Raw genomic sequence first — 8,153 nt, 5'->3', positions numbered from 1 at the left:
TTGTATTTTTATCTGAATATTCTAAAGAATTTCATGTAACGTAGGCAAAGTGCATGATTAAAGCCCAGTTGTATATTTATCTGAATATTCTAAAGAATGTCACGTAACGTAGGCAAAGTACATGATTAAAGCCCAGTTGTACATTTATCTGAATATTTTAAAGAATGTCACGTAGCGAAGGCAAAGTACATGATTAAAGCCCAGTTGTACATTTATCTGAATATTCTAAAGAATGTCACGTAACGAAGGCAAAGTACATGATTAAAGCTCAGTTGTACATTTGTCTGAATATTCTAAAGAATGTCATGTAACGTAGGCAAAGTACATGCTTAAAGCCCAGTTGTACATTTGTCTGAATATTCTAAAGAATGTCATGTAACGTAGGCAAGGTACATGATTGAAGCCCAGTTGTACATTTATCTGAATATTCTAAACAATGTCACGTAGCTTAGGCAAAGTACATGATTAAAGCCCAGTTGTGCATTTATCTAAATATTCTGAAGAATGTCATGTAGCGGAGGCAAAGTACATGTTTAAAGCCCAGTTGTATATTTATCTGAATATTCTAAAGAATGTCACGTAGCGTAGGCAAAGTACATGATTAAAGCCCAGTTTTACATTTATCTGAATATTGTAAAGAATATCACGTAGCGAAGGCAAAGTACATGATTAAAGCCCAGTTGTATATTTATCTGAATATTCTAAAGAGTGTCACGTAGCGTAGGCAAAGTACATGATTAAAGCTCAGTTGTACATTTGTCTGAATATTCTAAAGAATGTCATGTAACGTAGGCAAAGTACATGCTTAAAGCCCAGTTGTACATTTGTCTGAATATTCTAAAGAATGTCATGTAACGTAGGCAAAGTACATGATCAAATACCAACTGTACATTTATCTGAATGTTCTAAAAAATGTCACGATCTGTTTGATTGGATGTTGTAAACCAAGCTGTTTTTTAAAAACTAATTGTTGGAACAGATTTATAGTACTTTTTTTTTTCTTGTTGTCTGGCCTTCAAAAAACTATTTCCGGATTACATTACTGATAGATTAAAAAACATCAAATATATATGACAAAAAGTTCTTGTGCAGAATATTTATTGGCCAGTTGTACATTTTGTCTATTTAGGGTTTTAATAACTTATGTAAGAAATAAATAATTATCTTTTGATAATTTCAAGTTCAAAAATATGAAATTACCTTTCATATTAAAAAAAAAAATCCCACAGTGTTGATTCGGATCTAAACTATTGAATAATTATATTATGTAATCGTTCCGTTTTCTATACAAACTATCATTTGTATATACTATGTAATGGAAAAGTTGAGCACTAAAAAACATGTTTAACCCTGTCACAATCTGTATGTGCCTGTCCCAAGGCAACATGAGCCTGTAGTTCGGTGGTTGTCGTTATTTCATGTCTTATTTGTGTTTATAAATGGCTTTGTTATTAGTATGCTTGCATTGTTTCACATTTGTCATGTCTTGGCCTTTTACAATCGACTATACGATATTGGGTTTTCTCATTGACAAAGGCCACACGGTTGCCTATAATTTTACACATTTGTCATGTCTTGGCCTTTTACAGCCGACTATACGATATGGGTTTTTCTCATTGACAAAGGCCACACGGTTGCCTATAATTTTACACATGTGTCATGTCTTGGCCTTTTACAATCGACTATACGATATGGGTTTTAAATTATTGACAAAGGCCATACGGTTGCCTATAATATTACACATTTGTCATGTCTTGGCCTTTTACAGCCGACTATACGATATGGGTTTTTCTCATTGACAAAGGCCACACGGTTGCCTATAATTTTACACATGTGTCATGTCTTGGCCTTTTACAATCGACTATACGATATGGGTTTTTCTCATTGACAAAGGCCACACGGTTGCCAATAATTTTACACATTTGTCATGTCTTGGCCTTTTACAGCCGACTATACGATATGGGTTTTTCTCATTGACAAAGGCCACACGGTTGCCTATAATTTTACACATGTGTCATGTCTTGGCCTTTTACAATCGACTATACGATATGGGTTTTAAATTATTGACAAAGGCCATACGGTTGCCTATAATATTACACATTTGTCATGTCTTGGCCTTTTACAGCCGACTATACGATATGGGTTTTTCTCATTGACAAAGGCCACACGGTTGCCTATAATTTTACACATGTGTCATGTCTTGGCCTTTTACAATCGACTATACGATATGGGTTTTTCTCATTGACAAAGGCCACACGGTTGCCTATAATTTTACACATGTGTCATGTCTTGGCCTTTTACAATCGACTATACGATATGGGTTTTTCTCATTGACAAAGGCCACACGGTTGCCAATAATTTTACACATTTGTCATGTCTTGGCCTTTTTCATCCGACTATACGATATGGGTTTTTCTCATTGACAAAGGCCACACGGTTACATATAATTTTTAACTTTCACTTCTTTTAAACTCTGGTTGATATCTGTCTCACTGACAATCAACCCACTTCTCCGTATCTTTATACTAAGTACTGTTTACCTGTCTCACTGACAATCAATCCACTTCTCCGTATCTTTATACTAAGTACTGTTTATCTGTCTCACTGACAATCAACCCACTTCTCCGTATCTTTATACTAAGTACTGTTTATCTGTCTCACTGGCAATCAACCCACTTCTCCGTATCTTTATACTAAGTACTGTTTATCTGTCTCACTGGCAATCAACCCACTTCTCCGTATCTTTATACTAAGTACTGTTTATCTGTCTCACTGGCAATCAACCCACTTCTCCGTATCTTTATACTAAGTACTGTTTATCTGTCTCACTGGCAATCAACCCACTTCTCCGTATCTTTATACTAAGTACTGTTTATCTGTCTCACTGGCAATCAACCCACTTCTCCGTATCTTTATACTAAGTACTGTTTATCTGTCTCACTGACAATCAACCCACTTCTCCGTATCTTTATACTAAGTACTGTTTATCTGTCTCACTGACAATCAACCCACTTCTCCGTATCTTTATACTAAGTACTGTTTATCTGTCTCACTGGCAATCAACCCACTTCTCCGTATCTTTATACTAAGTACTGTTTATCTGTCTCACTGGCAATCAACCCACTTCTCCGTATCTTTATACTAAGTACTGTTTATCTGTCTCACTGGCAATCAACCCACTTCTCCGTATCTTTATACTAAGTACTGTTTATCTGTCTCACTGGCAATCAACTCACTTCTCCGTATCTTTATACTAAGTACTGTTTATCTGTCATATGAATTGAATCCTATTTAAACTTGTCGTTTATAATGCAAATGTTGTTTCTATAACTTTCTTGAATTTTTGACAGATTTCAAGTCAGTCAAAGTTCAATGATTAGTTAATATTGACAATAAAAGACCTCCACACAAAATAGGCTGTTGAAAGTACCCCGCCTCTCGGGTCGCGGGATCTGCAAATCCCTTCTTGTTTGGAGGTCTTTTAATGTCAATATTGACTTGCCATTGAAATTTTACTATCAAAGGAAGTTTGCATTTTATCAAGAAAGTAACCTCTTGATTTTAAGTTCACCTCTTTTCTTATGAAATTAATGTTTTGTATCGTATAAGCTAGGTGATCGTGGCGCAGGATTATGATTGAATATTTTACGTGTACATCTTTATTTTAGCCTCCTTACTACTATAACAATGGATGAATTCATATTTAGGAAGAGAACATGTTAATGTGATATGAATATAACCCGTAAAACCCAGTGGGAAATCTAGTGACAAAATATTACCTCCCCTGTAAACACTGAAAGCTACTAGATCTTCTCTATGTTGTCCCATTTTAGCAAGGACGCTATCGATTATGGTATCACAGAAAAACATTCTGGTAAATAGTAAAAATAGAAATTAGTTGAAATAAAAACAAAACTTCCACTCAATGTTATCAGTTTCCTCCTTAAGTAGCAAACGGCAAGTACAGTAGGCTAAAGAAGCGTGGTGTAAAATTGGTTCAAAATGTTGCTAAGCGAATAAATTCTTGGAGTACCTACTTTATTTATTTTTTTGACTGTCTGTTTCTCTCTGGAACAAGCTAATTACTCGTATATATGTAGGACTCGGAGGTGCAACGGGGACGCTAAAGTGCGATTGTCTACGACGAAGTGCGATGGTCCATAAGCTGATGCGCGATGGTCTATATATGTTCTTATTTATAGTTTCATGCTAAATGAGAGATCGTTCTTTTTAACTTTGCTGCATGAGGATATTTGTCGGTGTTAACAGTTTGTCTTGTCCTTGTCCTCATCTGAGATTACTATATGTGTTATAGTACAGATGAGTGCGGTCCTAACCTTGACAAAAGTTAACTTAGATTTAACTTGTTGACCGCTTTTTAAGTTAACTTGAGAATTTTTAAGCAGACCAGCAAGTTAACTTCGTCTACGGTGGACCAGACCTACGGTCCGCTTTTTTATGACTGCTGCAGACCTATCAACGGGTCTGTTCCAGACCAGACCTGTGGACAAGTCTGCTTTTGACCAGTCCTGAGGACAGGTCTGCCCCAGACCAGACCTGTGGACAGGTCTGCTCCTGACCAGACCTGTGGACAGGACTGCTTCTGACCAGACCTGTGGACAGGTCTGCTTCTGACCAGACCTGTGGACAGGTCTGCTTCTGACCAGACCTGTGGACAAGTCTGCTATTGACCAGACCTGTGGACATGTCTGCTTATGAAATGTTATCGTTTTTGCGACTTTTCATATCAGACTTGAGCTTTATTAAAATATGTATAAAAAACTTTCGCATTGTTCTTCCCAAGAAGGCCTCTGATAGCAAATTTCTTTACTCGCTATACTCTACTAGACATTATTAATAACAACACAATTCTTTTTTTTTTTTTTATATATATTCTTATAAACATTAGTCAATTACATAGAGCTATCATATTTTTTTAATTAGAAGGCGGATAGAAATTAGTGTTATCCAACGCATCGGAACAACATTCGTATATCATGGGATATCAACATCTTAAAAAAGTTTGTCGACGTTACTTCGTTCCCCGTTTTTTACCTGTCCCTTCATGATTTTTACTTTACGCATTTATACATGCATGGATATTTCATTGTTATTCTACTTATTTGGATTGGATTTACTATTCTTTTTCCGCAGAATATTCTAACGAAAATTGTGCAGTTGTACAGTGTCCGGATATGTACGATGTGGTAAAACAACCAACAATCTCGTCAAAGTCATCAGATTTGTCGAGAGATTTGTGCACATGAATGAAATAGTTGACGTTTAACTACAAACAAAATCAATCAACCGACATAATAGATTAACAGTATACTATTACCAGAAGAGAACCTCAAATACATTTTTTTATTTATGTCAGTGTTGGTACATGTACTTGGATGATGCGTCCTAATAGTTTCGTTTTACACACCTTAGTGACTGTTCAATATTATGAATACAGAGATGACACGCTGACATTCTCAATGTATGCGGAAAAAAAATTGCATTAATTGTTTTCTTTATTGCTTACATTTCCCGTCCTACTAACATGTTCACAGGAGTGCCAGGAGCAGACATAATTAGGCGCCATCCCAACAACGGCCATTTATTTTATACATTGAATCCAGACATCAAAAATATGGCTGATTTACTATGCGGATATATATAGATTTTTAAATTAAAGTGCACATATGCAGGTCAGTTTTTGGTCGATGCAGTCAAATAATTTTGTTGTATAAGTCAGCATGAGGTATCAAATCTACTGAAATTTTGTTGCGTATCAATATTTTGAATAAAAGGAGGACATGCTGACATCCAAAATAAATGCGAACAAAAATTTGTTGTTATTATACTGCAATATTACTGTCCATTGTATTATACATTGAATCCTGGCATAAAAAATATGGCTTATTTACTATGCGGGTATACATGGTATATAGATTTACAAATTAAAGTGCACATATGGTCAGTTTTGGTCAATGCGGTCAAATCATTTTGTTGTACAAGTTAGCATGAGGTATCAAAACTACTGAAATTTTGTTACATATCAATATTTTGAATGCTGGCACCCTAAATTTATGCGAACAAAAATTTGTTGTTCATGTTGTTATTGTATTGCAATATAGCTGTCCATTGTATTATACATTGAATCCTGACATAAAAAAATATGGCTGATTTACTATGCTGGCATATAGATTTACAAATTAGAGTGCACATATGGTCAGTTTTGGTCTTGGTCAATGCGGTCAAATTATTTCATTGTACAAGTCAGCATGAGGTATCAAAACTATTGAAATTTTGTTACGTATCAATATTTTGAATATAAGGAGGACATGCTGGCACCCTAAATTGATGCGAAACAAAAATTTGTTGTTATCAGCTGGTTATTGTATTGCAATATTGCAATCCATTGTATTATACATTGAATCCTGACATAAAAAATATGGCTGAATTACTATGCGGGTATATATGGTATATAGATTTACAAATTTAAGTGCACATATGGTCAGTTTTGGTGGAAGCGCTCAGAATATGTTGTTGTACAAGTCAGCATGAGGTATCAAAACACTGTAATTTTGATACGTATCAATATTTTGAATAAAAGGAGGACATATGCTAGCACCCTAAATGTATGCGAACACAAATTTGTTGTTATTGTATTGCAATATTGCTGTCCATTGTTTTGTACATTGAATCCTAACACAAAAAATATGGCTGATTTACTATACAGGTATATAACTTTACAAATTAAAGTGTACATATGGTCAGTTTTAGTTCATGCGGTCAAATAATTTTGTTGTACAAGTCAGCATGGTCAGCATGAGGTAACAAAACTACTGAAATTTTGTTACGTATCAATATTTTGAATTAAAGGAGGACATGCTGGCACCCTAAATTTATGCGAACACAAATTTATTGTTATTGTATTGCAATATTGCTGTCCATTGTATAATACATTGAATCCTGACATAAAAAATATGGCTGATTTACTATGCGGGTATATAGATTTACAAATTAAAGTGCACATATGGTCAGTTTTGGTCAACACGGTCAAATAATTTTGTTGCACAAGTCAGCAAGAGGTATCAAAACTACTGAAATTTTGTTACGTATCAATATTTTGAATAAAAGGAGGACATATGCTGGCACCCTAAATTTATGCAAACAAAAAAATGTTGTTATTGTATAGCAATATTGCTGTCCATTGTAATATACATTGAATCCTGACATAACAAATATGGCTGATTTACTTACTATGCTGGTATATAGATTTACAAATTAAAGTGCACATATGGTCAGTTTTAGTTGATGCAGTCAAATAATTTTGTTGTACAAGTCAGTATGAGGTATCAAAACTACTGAAATTTTGTTACGTATCAATATTTTGAATAAAAGGAGGACATTCTAGCACCCTAAATGTATGCGAACACAAATTTGTTGTTATTGTATTGCAATATTGCTGTCCATTGTATTGTACATTGAATCCTAACACAAAAAATATGGCTGATTTACTATACAGGTATATAACTTTACAAATTAAAGTGTACATATGGTCAGTTTTAGTTGATGCGGTCAAATAATTTTGTTGTACAAGTCAGCATGGTCAGCATGAGGTATCAAAACTACTGAAATTTTGTTACGTATTTTTTTTGAATTAAAGGAGGACATGCTGGCACCCTAAATTTATGCGAACACAAATTTGTTGTTATTGTATTTCAATATTGCTGTCCATTGTATTATACATTGAATCCTGACATAAAAAATATGGCTGATTTACTATGCAGGTATATGGATTTACAAATTAAAGTGCACATATGGTCAGTTTTGGTCAACACGGTCAAATAATTTTGTTGCACAAGTCAGCAATAGGTATCAAAACTACTGAACTTTTGTTACATATCAATATTTTGAATAAAAGGAGGACATATGCTGGCACCCTAAATTTATGCAAACAAAAAATTGTTGTTATTGTATAGCAATATTGCTGTCCATTGTAATATACATTGAATCCTGACATAACAAATATGGCTGATTTACTATGCTGGTATATAGATTAACAAATTAAAGTGCACATATGGTCAGTTTTAGTTGATGCAGTCAAATAATTTTGTTGTACAAGTCAGTATGAGGTATCAAAACTACTGAAATTTTGTTAC

The sequence above is a fragment of the Mytilus edulis genome, chromosome 11 (assembly GCF_963676685.1).
Source record: "Mytilus edulis chromosome 11, xbMytEdul2.2, whole genome shotgun sequence".
Lineage (NCBI taxonomy): Eukaryota > Metazoa > Mollusca > Bivalvia > Mytilida > Mytilidae > Mytilus > Mytilus edulis.
Note: the sequence above shows the minus strand (reverse complement) of the source record.